This window comes from Panulirus ornatus, chromosome 8 (assembly GCF_036320965.1).
Source record: "Panulirus ornatus isolate Po-2019 chromosome 8, ASM3632096v1, whole genome shotgun sequence".
Classification (NCBI taxonomy): Eukaryota; Metazoa; Arthropoda; class Malacostraca; order Decapoda; family Palinuridae; genus Panulirus; species Panulirus ornatus.
This window is the reverse complement of record NC_092231.1, coordinates 30,106,903-30,126,563: the sequence shown is the minus strand read 5'-3', so window position 1 is coordinate 30,126,563 and position 19,661 is coordinate 30,106,903. Positions and strand designations below refer to the sequence as shown.

At 47.4% G+C, this 19,661-nt stretch overlaps 1 protein-coding gene and 1 non-coding gene across 2 annotated transcripts in view; both read right to left on the bottom strand.

Moving 5' to 3' along the window:
- LOC139749883 (uncharacterized) overlaps nucleotides 1–19,661 on the bottom strand; it is a 293,444-nt gene that overhangs the window by 180,682 nt on the left and 93,101 nt on the right.
- On the bottom strand, nucleotides 679–751 carry TRNAK-CUU (transfer RNA lysine (anticodon CUU)). The gene has a single exon. It is a non-coding gene; the product is annotated as a tRNA-Lys (tRNA).

The window sequence follows — 19,661 nt, the reverse complement described above, 5'->3', positions numbered from 1 at the left end:
GCAGGTGGTAGTGGTCAGCAGGTGGTAGTGGTCAGCAGGTGGTAGTGGTCAGCATGAGGTAGTGGTCAGCAGGAGGTAGTGGTCAGCAGGTGGCAGTAGTCAACTGGTGGTAGTAGTCAGCTGGTGGTAGTGGTCAGCAGGAGGTAATGGTCAGCAGGTGGTAGTGGTCAGCATGAGGTAGTGGTCAGCAGGAGGTAGTGGTCAGCAGGAGGCAGTGGTCAGCAGGAGGTAGTGGTCAGCAGGAGGCAGTGGTCAGCAGGAGGTAGTGGTCAACAGGAGGTAGTGGTCAGCAGGTGGTAGTGGTCAGCAGGAGGCAGTGGTCAGCAGGAGGTAGTGGTCAGCAGGAGGTAGTGGTCAGCAGGTGGTAGTGGTCAGCAGGTGGTAGTGGTCAGGAGCAGCAGCAGTTGCAGGGCAGTGCTGTGCCTGGCCTCACAGTGTCAGCTGCCCGGCGTACTGGTGGTCAGGTAACACGACTGTATGCTGACCACGTCATCATGGGCTACGGTGATATAATGGGTGGGTCGTCTGATCTCTCAGCATTACCAGCAACACTCAGCACGTCAACTGTACACTATACGTACGTACATACGTGTGTGCGTGATGTGTCAGTGGTGGTGTGTGTATGTGTCGTGTGTAGTGTGTGTTCTCTGCTCATACAGCCACCTTCTAAAAACCATTCGCCCAACGTGGGGCTCGAACCCACGACCCCGAGATTAAGAGTCTCGTGCTCTACCGACTGAGCTAGCCGGGCTTATATGTTCAAGTATGTGTGTGTGTGTGTGTGTACCGTGTGTACACATGTGAACACAGGGTATACCCCTACACAGACAGTATAGTACACCTTGAAGTCTAAGGTCATGTTGTCCCACACACATATACACATGACTAACATACACGTCCACACACGTAAATATACATACTTATACATCTCAACGTATACATATATATACCCACACAGACATATACATATATACACATGTACATAATTCATACTGCCTGCCTTTATTCAATCCCATCGCCACCTCGCCACACATGGAATAACAACCCCTTCCCCCCTCAGTGTGCGAGGTAGCGCTAGGAAAAGACAACAAAGGCCACATTCGTTCACACGCAGTCTCTAGCTGTCATGTAATAATACACCGAAACCACAGCTCCCTTTCCATATCCATGCCCCACAGAACTTTAATTGGTTTACCCCAGACGCTTCACATGCCCTGGTTCAATCCATTGACAGCACGTCGACCCCGGTATACCACATCGTTCCAATCCGCTCTATTCCTTGCACGCCTTTCACCCTCTGCATGTTCAGGCCCCCATCACTCAAAATCTTTCTCACTCCATCTTTCCACCTCCAATTTGGTCTCCCACTTCTCGTTCCCTCCACCTCTGACACATATATCCTCTTTGTCAATCTTTCCTCAATCATTCTCTCCATGTGACCAAAACATTTCAAAACACCCTCTTCTGCTCTCTCAACCACACTCTTTTTATTACCACACATCTCTCTTACCCTTACATTACTTACTCGATCAAACCACCTCACACCACATATTGTCCTCAAACATCTCATTTCCAGCACATCCACCCTCCTGCGCACAACTCTATCCATAGTCCACGCCTCGCAACCATACAACATTGTTGGACCCACTATTCCTTCAAACATACCCATTTTTGCTTTCCGAGATAATGTTCTCGACCTCCACACATTCTTCCAGGCTCCCAGGATTTTCACCCCCTCCCCCACTCTATGATTCACTTCCGCTTCCATGGTTCCATCCGCTGCCAAATCCACTCCCAGATATCTAAAACACTTCACTTCCTCAAGTTTTTACCCACTCAAACTTACCTCCCAATTGACTTGACCCTCAACCCTACTGTACCTAATAACCTTGCTCTTATTCACATTTACTCTCAACTTTCTTCTTTCACACACTTAACCAAACTCAGTCACAAGCTTCTGCAGTTTCTCACATGAATCAGCCACCAGCGCTGTATCATCAGCGAACAACAACTGACTCACTTCCCAGGCTCTCTCATCCGCAACAGACTGCATACTTGCCCCTGTATCCAATACTCTTGCATTCACCTCCTTAACAACCCCATCCATAAACAAATTAAACAACCATGGAGACATCACACACCTCTGTCGCAAACCTACATTCACTGAGAACCAGTCACTTTCCTCTCTTCCTACACTTACACATGCCTTACATCCTCGATAAAAACTTTTCACTACTTCTAACAACTTGCCTCCCACACCATATATTCTTAATACCTTCCACAGAACATCTCTATCAACTCTATGATATGCCTTCTCCAGATCCATAAATGCTACATACAAATCCATTTGCTTTTCTAAGTATTTCTCACATACATTCTTCAAAGCAAACACCTGATCCACACATCCTCTACCACTTCTGAAACCACACTGCTCTTACCTAATCTGATGCTCTGTATATCCCTTCACTCTCTCAATCAATACCCTCCCATATAATTTACCAGGAATACTCAACAAACTTATACCTCTGAAATTTGAGCACTCACTCTTATCGCCTTTACCTTTGTACAATTAACTTTTCACTCAACCCTGCTGAACCTAATAACCTTGCTCTTATTCATATATATATATATATATATATATATATATATATATATATATATATATATATATATATATATATATATATATATATATAAATATATATGAATAAGAGCAAGGTTATTAGGTTCAGCAGGGTTAAGTGAAAAGTTAATCGGAAGGTAAATTTGAATGGAGAAAAACTGGAGGAAGTTAAGTGTTCTAAGTATCTGGGTGAAGACTGAGCAGCGGACGGAACCATGGAAGTGGAAGCGAGTCACAGGGTGGGAGAGGAAGCGAAGGTTCTGGGAGCGTTGAAGAATGTGTGGAAGGCGAGAACGTTATCTCGGAAAGCAAAAATGGGTATGCTTGAAGGAATAGTGGTTCCAACAATGTTATATGGTTGTAAGGCATGGACTATAGATAGGGTTGTGCGGAGGAGGGTGGATGTGCTGGAAACGAAATGTTTGAGGACCATATGTGGTGTGAGGTGGTTTGATCAAGTAAGTAATGTAAGGGTAAGAGAGATGTATGGTAATAAAAAGAGTGTGGCTGAGAGAGCAGTAGAGGGTGTATTGAAATGGTTTGGTCACATGGAGAGAATGAGTGAGGAAAGATTGACAAAGAGGATATATGTGTCAGAGGTGGAGGGAAGAAGCGGGGAACTAAATTGGAGGTGGAAGGATGGAGTTAAAAAGATTCTGAGTGATTGGGGTCTGAACATACAGGAGGGTGTATGGCGTGTAAGGAATAAAGTGAACTGGAACGATGTGGTATACCGGGGTCGACGTGCTGTCAATGGATTGAACTAGGGCGTATGAAGCGTCTGGGGTACACCATGGAAAGTTCTGTGGGGCCTGGATGTGGAAGGATGGAGTTAAAAAGATTCTGAGTGATTGGGGCCTGAACATACAGGAGGGTGTATGGCGTGTAAGGAATAAAGTGAACTGGTATACCGGGGGTCGACGTGCTGTCAATGGATTGAACTAGGGCATATGAAGCGTCTGGGGTAAACCATGGAAACTTCTGTGGGGCCTGGATGTGGAAAGGGAGCTGTGGTTTCGGTGCATTATACATGACAGCTAGAGACTGAGTGTGAACGAATGTGGCCTTTGTTTGTTCCTCGCGCTGCCTCGCTGGAGGAGAGAGAGATAGAGAGAGAGAGAGAGAGAGAGAGAGAGAGAGAGAGAGAGAGAGAGAGAGAGAGAGAGAAATGCTATTTTGTGTGTGGCGGGATGTCGACGAGAATGGATGAAGGCAGTAACTATGGATATGTACCTGCGTATAAATGTATATGTCTATGTATATGCATGTATACGTTCAAATGTATATATATGTATATGTGCACGTGCGGGCGTTTATGTATGTATAAACATGTGTATGTGGGCGGGATGGGCTATTCCTCGTCTGTTTCCTTGCGCTACCTCGCTAACGCAGGAGACGGCGAATAAGTATAACAAATATATATATATATATATATATATATATATATATATATATATATATATATATATATATATATATATTCTCACCTTTTTCCATTCTGTACTCAGTCTCTCCTGGTACTTCCTCACACAAGTTTCCTTCCCAAGCTCACTTACTCTCACCACCCTCTTCACCCCAATGGAAGTAAGGGGAGTGGGGGAGGAATGGGATGTATTTAGGGAATCAGTGATGGATTGCGCAAAAGATGCTTGTGGCATGAGAAGCGTGGGAGGTGGGCAGATTAAAAAGGGTAGTGAGTGGTGGGATGAAGAAGTAAGACTATTAGTGAAAGAGAAGAGAGAGGCATTGGGACGATTTTTGCAGGGAAAAATGAAATTGAGTGGGAGATGTATCAAAGAAAGAGACAGGAGGTCAAGAGAAAGGTGCAAGAGGTGAAAAAGAGGGCAGATGAGAGTTGGGGTGAGAGAGTATCATTAAATTTTAGTGAGAATAAAAAGATGTTCTGGAAGGAGGTAAATAAAGTGCGTAAGACAAGGGAGCAAATGGGAACTTCAGTGAAGGACGCAAATGGGGAGGTGATAACAAGTAGTGGTGATGTGAGAAGGAGATGGAGTGAGTATTTTGAAGGTTTGTTGAATGTGTTTGATGATAGAGTGGCAGATATAGGGTGTTTTGGTCGAGGTGGTGTGCAAAGTGAGAGGGTTAGGGAAAATGATTTGGTAAACAGAGAAGAGGTAGTAAAAGCTTTGCGGAAGATGAAAGCCGGCAAGGCAGCAGGTTTGGATGGTATTGCAGTGGAATTTATTAAAAAAGGGGGTGACTGTATTGTTGACTGGTTGGTAAGGTTATTTAATGTATGTATGACTCATGGTGAGGTGCCTGAGGATTGGCGGAATGCGTGCATAGTGCCATTGTACAGAGGCAAAGGGGATAAGAGTGAGTGCTCAAATTACAGAGGTATAAGTTTGTTGAGTATTCCTGGTAAATTATATGGGAGGGTATTGATTGAGAGGGTGAAGGCATGTACAGAGCATCAGATTGGGGAAGAGCAGTGTGGTTTCAAAAGTGGTAGAGGATGTGTGGATCAGGTGTTTGCTTTGAAGAATGTATGTGAGAAATACTTAGAAAAGCAAATGGATTTGTATGTAGCATTTATGGATCTGGAGAAGGCATATGATGGAGTTGATAGAGATGCTCTGTGGAAGGTATTAAGATTATATGGTGTGGGAGGCAAGTTGTTAGAAGCAGTGAAAAGTTTTTATCGAGGATGTAAGGCATGTGTAAGTGTAGGAAGAGAGGAAAGTGATTGGTTCTCAGTGAATGTAGGTTTGCGGCAGGGGTGTGTGATATCTCCATGGTGTTTAATTTGTTCATGGATGGGGTTGTTAAGGAGGTGAATGCAAGAGTTTTGGAAAGAGGGGCAAGTATGAAGTCTGTTGTGAATGAGAGAGCTTGGGAAGTGAGTCAGTTGTTGTTCGCTGATGATACAGCGCTGGTGGCTGATTCATGTGAGAAACTGCAGAAGCTGGTGACTGAGTTTGGTAAAGTGTGTGAAAGAAGAAAGTTAAGAGTAAATGTGAATAAGAGCAAGGTTATTAGGTACAGTAGGGTTGAGGGTCAAGTCAATTGGGAGGTAAGTTTGAATGGAGAGAAACTGGAGGAAGTAAAGTGTTTTAGATATCTGGGAGTGGATCTGGCAGCGGATGGAACCATGGAAGCGGAAGTGAATCATAGGGTGGGGGAGGGGGCGAAAATCCTGGGAGCCTTGAAGAATGTGTGGAAGTCGAGAACATTATCTCGGAAAGCAAAAATGGGTATGTTTGAAGGAATAGTGGTTCCAGCAATGTTGTATGGTTGCGAGGCGTGGGCTATGGATAGAGTTGTGCGCAGGAGGGCGGATGTGCTGGAAATGAGATGTTTGAGGACAATGTGTGGTGTGAGGTGGTTTGATCGAGTAAGTAATGTAAGGGTGAGAGAGATGTGTGGAAATAAAAAGAGCGTGGTTGAGAGAGCAGAAGAGGGTGTTTTGAAATGGTTTGGGCACATGGAGAGAATGAGTGAGGAAAGATTGGCCAAGAGGATATATGTGTCGGAGGTGGAGGGAACGAGAAGTGGGAGACCAAATTGGAGGTGGAAAGATGGAGTGAAAAAGATTTTGAGTGATTGGGGCCTGAACATGCAGGAGGGTGAAAGGCGGGCAAGGAATAGAGTGAATTGGATCGATGTGGTTGACGTGCTGTCAGTGGATTGAATCAGGGCATGTGAAGCGTCTGGGGTAAACCAGGGATAGTAGTGTGGGGCCTGGATGTGGAAAGGGAGCTGTGGTTTCGGGCATTATTGCATGACAGCTAGAGACTGAATGTGAACGAATGGGGCCTTTGTTGTCTTTTCCTAGCGCTACCTCGCACACATGAGGGGGGAGGGGGATGGTATTCCATGTGTGGCGAGGTGGCGATGGGAATGAATAAAGGCAGACAGTGTGAATTGTGTGCATGGGCATATATGTATGTGTCTGTGTGTGCATATATATGTGTACAATGAGATGTATAGGTATGTATATTTGCGTGTGTGGACGTGTATGTATATACATGTGTATGGGGGTGGGTTGGGCCATTTCTTTCGTCTGTTTCCTTGCGCTACCTCGCAGACGCTGGAGACAGCGACAAAGCAAAATAAATAAATAAATAATATATATATATATATATATATATATATATATGGCTGATGTCCCATGGCGTGGTGGGGTGGCGGCAGTCGCCAGTGTGACCCGTACTACCACATCAACACGAGTTGTGATGATGATGTCTGGTGTACACACACAGTAGCACGGGTGAGGCAGCGTGTGAGGAAGACTGGGCGGGCGTGGCTTACCAGCACACGTGACCACTTGTCGTCTGCCGGGGTGGAGGGCATCACAGGGGCAAGGCTCAGGTGAGCCAGGGATGTGACAGTGAGAGGAGATGAGGGGTTTACTGTGGCTGTGAGAGCGTCAAGTGAGGCCAGGAGCCAGCTGTGAGGATCCGAAGATCAGTATGAGGCAGGAGGCGTGTTGAGCCTGGGCTGCGGGTACTCATGGTTTGCTCAGCCTGACCCACGACCCAGACCACCCTTACATTACCAATTTCACGCTACTTGTCTCACACATGAATATATAATCACCTCCAGATGACGGAGAGCCACCGTGTCTGGCAACACTGCCTCACGTTCACCCCCTCTGTTATCGCCCTTCCCCCTCACACACACCCACACCCACAACACCCACTACAGGATAGAGTTACACACACGGACACACGTCTCCAGTGTCACACTGACAGCTTCGCATCATGTGAGAGATTCTGACTCAGGAGTTTATGGCCGGAGTTCGTAGGTGAGTGAGTGAGTCTTCCCTGCAGCGTGAGTGTAACCTGACCGCGTCTGACGCACTCCACTCAACACACATCTGACGCACTCCACTCCAGACACGTCTGACGCACTCCACTCCACGCACGTCTGACGCACTCCACTCCACGCACGTCTGACGCACTCCACTCCACGCACGTCTGACGCACTCCACTCCACGCACGTCTGACGCACTCCACTCCACGCACGTCTGACGCACTCCACTCCACGCACGTCTGACGCACTCCACTCCACGCACGTCTGACGCACTCCACTCCACGCACGACTGACGCACTCCACTCCACGCACGTCTGACGCACTCCACTGCACACACGTCTGACGCACTCCACTGCACACACGCCTGACGCACTCCACTGCACACACGCCTGACGCACTCCACTGCACACACGTCTGACGCACTCCACACACGTCTGACGCACTCCACTCCACACACGCCTGGCGCACTCCACTCCACACACGCCTGGCGCACTCCACTCCACACACGCCTGGCGCACTCCATTCCACGCACGTCTGACGCACTCCACTCCACGCACGACTGACGCACTCCACTCCACGCACGTCTGACGCACTCCACTGCACACACGTCTGACGCACTCCACACACGACTGACGCACTCCACTCCACACACATCTGACGCACTCCACTCCACACACGTCTGACGCACTCCACGCACGTCTGACGCACTCCACTCCACGCACGACTGACGCACTCCACTCCACGCACGTCTGACGCACTCCACTCTACACACGTCTAACGCACTCCACTGCACACACGTCTGACGCACTCCACTGCACACACGCCTGACGCACTCCACTGCACACACGTCTGACGCACTCTACACACTTCTGACGCACTCCACTCCACACACGCCTGGCGCACTCCACTCCACACACGTCTGACGCACTCCACTCCACACACATATGACGCACTCCACTCCACACACGTCTGACGCACTCCACTCCACACACGTCTGACGCACTCCACTCCACACAAGTCTGACGCACTCCACTCCACACACGTCTGACGCACTCCACTCCACACACGTCTGACGCACTCCACTCCACACACGCCTGGCGCACTCCACTCCACACACGTCTGGCGCACTCCACTCCACACACGTGTGACGCACTCTACTCCACACACATCTGACGCACTCCACTCCACACACGTCTGACGCACTCCACTCCACACACGTCTGACGCACTCCACTCCACGCACGTCTGACGCACTCCACTCCACGCACGACTGACGCACTCCACTCCACGCACGTCTGACGCACTCCACTCCACACACGTCTGACGCACTCCACTCCACACACGTGTGACGCCCTCCACCCCACACACGTGTGACAAACCACCTGACCCATGATGAGGTCGTGGTCCGGTATCTGAGGACGCTCTCGCAACTGGGACTCAGATCACACGTCAGGAATGATACAGTCATGAAGACTATTGACTTGGCGAGCTCGTGGCTCTACCCCACCCGGGTCTGGCTGGGGTCACACCAACATACAGTGTACAATTATTGACCGGTCAAGACAATGTTGCTACAACAGACCATAACCTGAGACTCAGGGCCAACTGTACAGTTGATAACATCATCTTCCAGGGTCGTCCTACACTGAACATACCTGCCCCTACCGACTTGTGACCATCATTCATAATGAACTTGAGCAAAATGTTTTGAACAGAATGAACACAAGCCGATGTATCTGCCATCATAATACCATGCAAGAAGAACCACACACACACACACACACATACACATATATATATATATATATATATATATATATATATATATATATATATATATATATATATATTTTCTTTTTCTTTCTTTCAAACTATTCGCCATTTCCCGCATTAGCGAGGTAGCGTTAAGAACAGAGGACTGGGCCTTGAGGGAATACCCTCACCTGGCCCAATTCTCTGTTCCTTCTTTTGGAAAATTAAAAAAAAAACGAGAGGGGAGGATTTCCAGCCTCCCGCTCCCTCCCCTTTTAGTCGCCTTCTACGACACGCAGGGAATACGTGGGAAGTATTCTTTCTCCCCTATCCCCAGGGATAATATATATATATATATATATATATATATATATATATATATATATATATATATATATATATATATATATATTTTTTTTTTTTTTTTGCTTTGTCGCTGTCTCCCGCGTTTGCGAGGTAGCGCAAGGAAACAGACGAAAGGAATGGCCCAACCCACCCCCATACACATGTATATACATACGTCCACACACGCAAATATACATACCTACACAGCTTTCCATGGTTTACCCCAGACGCTTCACATGCCCTGATTCAATCCACTGACAGCACATCAACCCCGGTATACCACATCGCTCCAATTCACTCTATTCCTTGCCCTCCTTTCACCCTCCTGCATGTTCATGCCCCGATCACACAAAGTCTTTTTCACTCCATCTTTCCACCTCCAATTTGGTCTCCCTCTTCTCCTCGTTCCCTCCACCTCCGACACATATATCCTCTTGGTCAATCTTTCCTCACTCATTCTCTCCATGTGCCCAAACCATTTCAAAACACCCTCTTCTACTCTCTCAACCACGCTCTTTTTATTTCCACACATCTCTCTTACCCTTACGTTACTTACTCGATCAAACCACCTCACACCACACATTGTCCTCAAACATCTCATTTCCAGCACATCCATCCTATATATATATATATATATATATATATATATATATATATATATATATATATATATAATGGCGAATAGTACGAAAGATATATATATATATATATATATATATATATATATATATATATATATATATATATATATATATATATATATATAAATTCATCATATTCACAACTGCCCCAGGGCACCTTTCCCAAGAACTCTTACAGCTCGAAGACTGCACTACTTGCAGAAGCAGGCAAATGACGGACTCCTCTGGAATGACTTCTTAGACAAGACTGTTGTCCCTTTTATTTTTTAACAAACAATGAGAGCCTCACATAAGGCACCTATTCACATGCAGTGGAACCACAAGCAGGTAAAGTCTGGTGAGTCCGAATGGAGGAAAACTGGTGGAAGTGAGATGTTTTAGATACCTGGGAGAGAACAAAATGACAAATAGAACCATGGAATCAGAAATGAGTCAGGATGGGTGTGGGGTAAAGATTCTGGGAGCATCGAGGAATGTGTGAAGAGGTCATTATCTGGGAGGGCATGGGAGTCCCAGCAATGTTACATGAACGCGAGGCATGGGCTATAGATACGGATGTGCAGAGGAGAGTGGAGGTGCTGAAAATTAAGTGTTTAAGGACAATATGTGGTGTGCAGTGGTTTGATAAAGTATGTAATAAAAGATATAGAGGTATGGTAATAAAGTGTGATCGAAAGATTAGAAAAGGGCGTGCTAAAATGGTTTGGATGTATTGACTAAATGAGTGAGGAGTGGTTGACAAAGAAGATATATATGTCGGAAGGGTTTCCCACGTCAGCGATGTAGCACCAGGAAACAGACGAATGGCCCATCCACTCATATACAAATATATATACATATATTAGAAAGGATCACAATTTTGTGCGCGATCAAGTATATTCCTATGAGTCCACCTGGAAATGAAACACGATAAGTTCCCAGGTGCACTTTATTGTAATAATCACATCATAAGGGGAGATACAAGAAAGAAATATAAGTCAGTTGATATACAACAAAGAGACGTCACTAAGTCTCTTCGTTGTATACAGTACTGTTATTACTGATGGCTATATTTACATTAAAGGATTTAAGTAACACGGGAAGTAACGTAAAAATTATCACTAAAAGGGAGAAGTAAAAGATTCTTGATATCAAGGTAGGTTTGGGTTTAACTCTATAAAATGATTTCTCTGCCAACTTAAAAGATTTATCAATGAAAGATCGAAGATACTTTAACTTGGATCCATAGAATATATCTTCTCAAACTCATCATCAATAAAGTCTGGACTGCATATACGTCATGCACTGAGGAACATCAACTAGAATGATGAAAGTTTAACTCTGTCCTGCTGAGCTGAGTGATAATGAACATAACAAACATTGGTATGTTTTCTGTATATGGCAAACTTAAACATGTTTCCATCCCTATGGATCATGCAATCGAGAAAGGGTAACATACAATTATTTTCCACTTGTACCGTAAATTTGATGGAAGGCACTGAATTGTAAAGTGCAAGGACAAATTTTTGTAAATTTTCTCTTGTTGGCCATAAACAAAGAACAGCATAAACCAGATTGCCTTAGAGTGTAAGATAACCCTTAATAATTTTCTTTCAAAGAATTTCATGTAAAGTTTACTTAATGCGACGAAAAGAGGGCTAGCCATCACCATACCAAATTTCTGGACATAATATTCTCCGTTAGATTGAAATACACGATATTTTATACCCTATTTTATCAGTTCGATAAAAAACAGAATTTGAAACAGGTAAATCAAGACATCAACCAAATATTCCAAGAGGTTATCAAGTGAACGTTTGTAAACAAGGACAACACATCCAAACTTGGAGATCATTAAGCTTGTTAACTGAGTCAACATTGTTCATGATATCAGAATCTGATATCTTACCAAATGAGTGGGCTTAATAAAGACACTAACCATTTTGACAATTTATGTGTTAGTGAACCCACTGAACTCACTATGGGTCTTGCTGGATAGTCTGGCTTACGTGTTGTGATAAGTCCATACATATGTGATGGTGAGGAAGACAATGATGAAATCATTTGATGAGAGAACCATTACCTTACAACCACAACTTCAATTGTTTCTTTTATCAAAGTGAGAATTAACAGCTTCTAAGGGATTTCTACCGAGTTTAAAGTATGTTGTATCATCAAAGATCATTCATTTCTGACATTATAATTAACATGGTCCATAATGCCAGCATAAAACCACAACAGATGAGGTGGAACGTCTGGGTGTAAACCATGCAACGACACCGACTCCCCCAGTGTACTGCCAGCACACATGGGACTTGGTGCTCACAATATGATCATTGCAGCCACCCGCTCCACCCACAGTGGATGATGAACCACACCGCTGAGGTGGCAGGCGAGGGGTCCAGCCTGCCAGAACATGCTCGGCGAAGCTGCCACAAGGACAGGTGTCACACCTGCGCAACGGAGAACACAGATGTCTCGAGGGGCTGTCAGCAATGTACCTGCACTCACCTCCCCAGCTGCAGTGCCAGGTGGAGCAGCACTGACCTGTGCTGGGGACATGACGGTCTCCACACCGCCGCCAGTGAGGGAACAGCCGTGATCACTGGACTGCCAACCATCACTCGAGGTGAGGACCAATGTATTGGGAAATGTTCCTTACGGAAAACAGAGCAGAGATCTCCCTCTCCATCAAGTTAGAACCAAACAGGACGTGTGTCTGTGTCCACCTTGTATGTTAGATCGTAACTAATATCTTCATCTGACTTGTGATGTCACATCATAAAACAAGTGTGGCTATTGTTCACAAGTGTCACATCAGAAAACGTCTCATTTCTCCGCCGAGCATCGTGAGGAACACCTGCCTCACTACACAGTCCTCCGTCCCTGTCGTGGCTATAGAGAGAGGTCAATATTACTATGTAGAGGGAAGTCAGCATCAGTATATAGAGGGAAGTCAGTATCAGTATATAGAGGGAAGTCAGTATCAGTATATAGAGGGAAGCCAGAATCAGTACATAGAGGAAGTCAGTATCACTATATAGAGGGAAGTCAGTATCAGTATATAGTGGGAAGTCAGCATCAGTATATAGAGGGGAGGAAGGTAGTGTGGGTCGTCCTGGTGCATGACGTCATGTGTGATGATGGATGGATGGTACATGTATGTTCAGTGTTACGTGGTGTGTGTGTGCCTGGCCGTGATGCACGACCCATGGTGGTGACCCGGCCTCAGTGATGCACCTCACCTCACGTGATAACGCTACGTGTACGTGTGTCCTCCTGGTACACACATCTGCTTCCCTACCACAGATGTCACACTGGCCTGACGCAGGTGTAAACGTTGTGTGTGACGCTGGACGTGACGTTATCGCCGGGTAAGGTGGAGCAGCAGCAGCAGCCTTGCCGTCACACAACCGTCACACTGGCAACACCAAGACATACATACATACCCGGGTTCATCCCGTGTCTCCCTCCACCAGTCTCTCATCTCCTCCATGAGAGATGGATCCCTCCTCCTCCTCCACTTCCTTCATATCTTTCCACATTATTTTCTTAATTTCTTTCTAAGTAGGTCTCTGTCTGTCTCTGTCTCTCTCTCTCTCTCTCTCTCTCTCTCTCTCTCTCTCTCTCTCCACGGCCAAGGTTCCCTGGCCTCCACTGTCAGTGTGACTGTCCACAGTGTACTCTACGGTGTGTGTGTGTGGTGCAGGGAACACCACTAACTAACTACACAGTGGGAAGCCTCACAACCAGGTGTACACACATGGTCGTCATGCCAGTCTACCATGGTTCACGCTACCTCCAGCCAGACACTAACATTTTCGTTTTCTATGTTGGAGGAGATTTGTAATTTCGTGGGGGACTCATGAGTCGACGTTCTCCTGAGCTGAGAATAAAGGAATTGAGTTCAGATTCACCATTTTATTTATCTTTCTACATGATATAGTGCAGACAAGACCTTGCAAGTACTGAACAGAGATAATCATATTGTTGATATGGTCACAATTTGCTACACGAGTGAAGGTAAGGCACGTCACAATCGTGGGTGTGGCAGCGTGATGATGGAGGTCGTCATCTCTGCACCAACATCTCGTACATCTGAATCCGTCAACGAACGGAATTTCTTTTCTTCTTTTTAGTCGATATATTGAACAACGTCGACGCAGTCCAGTCTGATCTGCCACTCATACAGGTCATGTAAGGCTGTATGTAGCGCACCACACATGCTAGTAGGCTGGTGTGTTACCGTTAATAGTTCCTGAGCTGTCATGATATACCACGAAGTTTACACTGTGGACAATACGATGGCAGCTGGCGGGCCTGGGGTGCACGTGTGGGGGAGGCGGCGCCACCCGCGGGTTAAGAGGGGATTGTCTCACTAGTGGGAGAGGCCACGACCCAACCCTCCGTCAGTACACAACAGCAGTTTGTATCTACAATTCACTTGGCATGTGTCACACACACTCACCATTGTTGCTGTTGTGTTCTCGTGTCAGGGTGAGGGCCACAGGTCTGCTGACCCCGTACATGTGTGGCACGGGAGCCAGCCTGTGTTGTGTGGCGAGGTGATCCACGACAGCGCTGGACAAGGATCAAGTCAGTCACAATACCAATTTCCGCTTATGAACAATGACCGGGAACATCTGCCGGAGACTGTCCGAGACACTGTTGTCGAAATACATCTTAAGAAAACTCAGTAAACCCGACATTATGTACCACTGCATGTGTCTACCACTGACACACTGGGATCTATCCACCCGAGGGCCAGTGCTTACACCTGCTGGGCTGGGTCTGCTGGACTCCAGCCAGGATTGGAGCCACTTGGTCTATAGCTGACTGATGCAAGACGTTGATCATAATGGACCTCAGTATAGACACGACAGTATCTGAGTCAACTGTACATTATGAGTCAACTGTACATCTCTACATTATGAGTCAACTGCACATCTGTAGATTATATGAGTCAACTGTGCGTCTGTACATTATGAGTCAACTGTACATCTGTACAATGAGTTCATTGGATATCTGCACATATATCAACAGTACATCTGTACACTATCTGATTCCACTGTAGATCTGTACGATATACGAGTCGACTGTACATCTGTTATTATCTACAACAAGAAAGTACTATATAAACAGATCAAGGTTCGATATAGATGTCACTTTAGTACATGAATGTATGCAGGTGCAGGTGGTCAGTGTAGGTCTAACTGTATCTAGGTGCAGGTGGTCAGTGTAGGTATAACTGTATCTAGGTGCAGGTGGTCAGTGTAGGTCTAACTGTATCTAGGTGCAGGTGGTCAGTGTAGGTCTAACTGTATCTAGGTGCAGGTGGTCAGTGTAGGTCGTGACTGTATCTAGGTGCAGGTGGTCAGTGTAGGTCTAACTGTATCTAGTTGCAGGTGGTCAGTGTAGGTCGTGACTGTATCTAGGTGCAGGTGGTCAGTGTAGGTCGTGACTGTATCTAGTTGCAGGTGGTCAGTGTAGGTCGTGACTGTATCTAGGTGCAGGTGGTCAGTGTAGGTCGTGACTGTATCTAGTTGCAGGTGGTCAGTGTAGGTCGTGACTGTATCTAGGTGCAGGTGGTCAGTGTAGGTCGTGACTGTATCTAGTTGCAGGTGGTCAGTGTAGGTCGTGACTGTATCTAGGTGCAGGTGGTCAGTGTAGGTCGTGACTGTATCTAGGTGCAGGTGGTCAGTGTAGGTCGTGACTGTATCTAGTTGCAGGTGGTCAGTGTAGGTCGTGACTGTATCTAGGTGCAGGTGGTCAGTGTAGGTCGTGACTGCATCTAGGTGCAGGTGGTCAGTGTAGGTCGTGACTGCATCTAGGTGCAGGTGGTCAGTGTAGGTCGTGACTGCATCTAGGTGCAAGTGGTCAGTGTTGGTCGTGACTGCATCTAGGTGCAGGTGGTCAGTGTGGGTCGTGACTGCATCTAGATGCATGTGGTCAGTGTAGGTCGTGACTGTATCTAGGTGCAGGTGGTCAGTGTAGGTCGTGACTGTATCTAGGTGCAGGTGGTCAGTGTAGGTCGTGACCGTATCTAGTTGCAGGTGGTCAGTGTAGGTCGTGACTGCATCTAGGTGCAGGTGGTCAGTGTTGGTCGTGACTGCATCTAGGTGCAGGTGGTCAGTGTTGGTCGTGACTGCATCTAGGTGCAGGTGGTCAGTGTAGGTCGTGACTGCATCTAGGTGCAGGTGGTCAGTGTTGGTCGTGACTGCATCTAGGTGCAGGTGGTCAGTGTTGGTCGTGACTGCATCTAGGTGCAGGTGGTCAGTGTAGGTCGTGACTGCATCTAGATGCAGGTGGTCAGTGTAGGTCGTGACTGTATCTAGTTGCAGGTGGTCAGTGTAGGTCGTGAGTGCATCTAGGTGCAGGTGGTCAGTGGAACTCGTGACTGTATCTAGTTGCAGGTGGATAGTGTAGGTCGTGACTGTATCTAGTTGCAGGTGGTCAGTGTAGGTCGTGACTGCATCTAGTTGCAGGTGGTCAGTGTAGGTCGTGACTGCATCTAGGTGCAGGTGGTCAGTGTTGGTCGTGACTGCATCTAGGTGCAGGTGGTCAGTGTAGGTCTAACTGTATCTAGTTGCAGGTGGTCAGTGTAAGTCGTGACTGTATCTAGGTGCAGGTGGTCAGTGTAGGTTGTGACTGTATCTAGTTGCAGGTGGTCAGTGTAGGTCGTGACTGTATCTAGGTGCAGGTGGACAGTGTAGGTCGTGACTATCTAGGTGCAGGTGGTCAGTGTAGGTCGTGACTGTATCTAGTTACAGGTGGTCAGTGTAGGTCGTGACTGCATCTAGGTGCAGGTGGTCAGTGTTAGTCGTGACTGCATCTAGGCGCAGGTGGTCAGTGTAGGTCGTGACTGCACCTAGGTGCAGGTGGTCAGTGTAGGTCGTGACCATCTAGGTGCAGGTGGTCAGTGTAGGTCGTGACTGCATCTAGGTGCAGGTGGTCAGTGTAGGTCGTGACTGCATCTAGGTGCAGGTGGTCAGTGTAGGTCGTGACTGCATCTAGGTGCAGGTGGTCAGTGTAGGTCGTGACTGCATCTAGGTGCAGGTGGTCAGTGTAGGTCGTGACTGCATCTAGGTGCAGGTGGTCAGTGTAGGTTGTGACTGTATCTAGGTGCAGGTGGTCAGTGTAGGTCGTGACTGCATCTAGATGCAGGTGGTCAGTGTAGGTCGTGACTGCATCTAGGTGCAGGTGGTCAGTGTAGGTCGTGACTGCATCTAGGTGCAGGTGGTCAGTGTAGGTCGTGACTGCATCATGGTGCAGGTGGTGACTGCATCTAGGTGCAGGTGGTCAGTGTAGGTCGTGACTGCATCTAGGTGCAGGTGGTCAGTGTAGGTCGTGACTGCATCTAGGTGCAGGTGGTCAGAGTAGGTCGTGACTGCATCTAGGTGCAGGTGGTCAGTGTAGGTCGTGACTGCATCTAGGTGCAGGTGGTCAGTGTAGGTCGTGACTGCATCTAGGTGCAGGTGGTCAGTGTAGGTCGTGACTGCATCTAGGTGCAGGTGGTCAGTGTAGGTCGTGACTGCATCTAGGTGCAGGTGGTCAGTGTAGGTCGTGACTGCATCTAGGTGCAGGTGGTCAGTGTAGGTCGTGACTGTATCTAGGTGCAGGTGGTCAGTGTAGGTCGTGACTGTATCTAGGTGCAGGTGGTCAGTGTAGGTCGTGACTGCATCTAGGTGCAGGTGGTCAGTGTAGGTCGTGACTGCATCTAGGTGCAGGTGGTCAGTGTAGGTCGTGACTGCATCTAGGTGCAGGTGGTCAGTGTAGGTCGTGACTGCATCTAGGTGCAGGTGGTCAGTGTAGGTCGTGACTGTATCTAGGTGCAGGTGGTCAGTGTAGGTCGTGACTGCATCTAGGTGCAGGTGGTCAGTGTAGGTCGTGACTGCATCTAGGTGCAGGTGGTCAGTGTAGGTCGTGACTGCATCTAGGTGCAGGTGGTCAGTGTAGGTGGTCAGTGTAGGTCGTGACTGATCTAGGTGCAGGTGGTCAGTGTAGGTCGTGACTGCATCTAGGTGCAGGTGGTCAGTGTAGGTCGTGACTGCATCTAGGTGCAGGTGGTCAGTGTAGGTCGTGACTGCATCTAGGTGCAGGTGGTCAGTGTAGGTCGTGACTGCATCTAGGTGCAGGTGGTCAGTGTAGGTCGTGACTGCATCTAGGTGCAGGTGGTCAGTGTAGGTCGTGACTGCATCTAGGTGCAGGTGGTCAGTGTAGGTCGTGACTGCATCTAGGTGCAGGTGGTGACTGCATCTAGGTGCAGGTGGTCAGTGTAGGTCGTGACTGCATCTAGGTGCAGGTGGTCAGTGTAGGTCGTGACTGCATCTAGATGCAGGTGGTCAGTGTAGGTCGTGACTGCATCGAGGTGCAGGTGGTCAGTGTAGGTCGTGACTGCATCTAGGTGCAGGTGGTCAGTGTAGGTCGTGACTGCATCTAGGTGCAGGTAGTCAGTGTAGGTCGTGACTGCATCTAGGTGCAGGTGGTCAGTGTAGGTCGTGACTGCATCTAGGTGCAGGTGGTCAGTGTAGCTCGTGACTGCATCTAAGTGCAGGTGGTTAGTGTAGGTCGTGACTGCATCTAGGTGCAGGTGGTCAGTGTAGGTCGTGACTGCATCTAGGTGCAGGTGGTCAGTGTAGGTCGTGACTGCATCTAGGTGCAGGTGGTCAGTGTAGGTCGTGACTGCATCTAGGTGCAGGTGGTCAGTGTAGGTCGTGACTGCATCTAGGTGCAGGTGGTCAGTGTAGGTCGTGACTGCATCTAGGTGCAGGTGGTCAGTGTAGGTCGTGATTGCATCTAGGTGCAGGTGGTCAGTGTAGGTCGTGACTGCATCTAGGTGCAGGTGGTTAGTGTAGGTCGTGACTGCATCTAGGTGCAGGTGGTCAGTGTAGGTCGTGACTGCATCTAGGTGCAGGTGGTCAGTGTAGGTCGTGACTGCATCTAGGTGCAGGTGGTCAGTGTAGGTCGTGAGTATCTAGGTGCAGGTGGTCAGTGTAGGTCGTGACTGCATCTAGGTGCAGGTGGTCAGTGTAGGTCGTGACTGCATCTAGGTGCAGGTGGTCAGTGTAGGTCGTGACTGCATCTAGGTGTAGGTGGTCAGTGTAGGTCTAACTGTATCTAGGTGCAGGTGATCAGTGTAGGTCGTGACTGTATCTAGGTGCAGGTGGTCAGTGTAGGTCGTGATTGTATCTAGGTGCAGGTGGTCAGTGTAGGTCTAACTGTATCTAGTTGCAGGTGGTCAGTGTAGGTCTAACTGTATCTAGTTGCAGGTGGTCAGTGTAGGTCGTGACTGTATCTAGGTGCAGGTGGTCAGTGTAGGTCTAACTGTATCTAGGTGCAGGTGGTCAGTGTAGGTCGTGACTGTGATTGTTTACCAAATGGCGTCCTAGCTTCGTCTCTTCGATGTATATCAAATGACTTTAATTTCTCTCCTGTGTCTCCCCTGATGATGTGATTATTACACGAAAGTGCACTTGGGAACTTATCGTGTTTCATTTTCCCCGCGGACTCATAGGAATATATATATATATATATATATATATATAT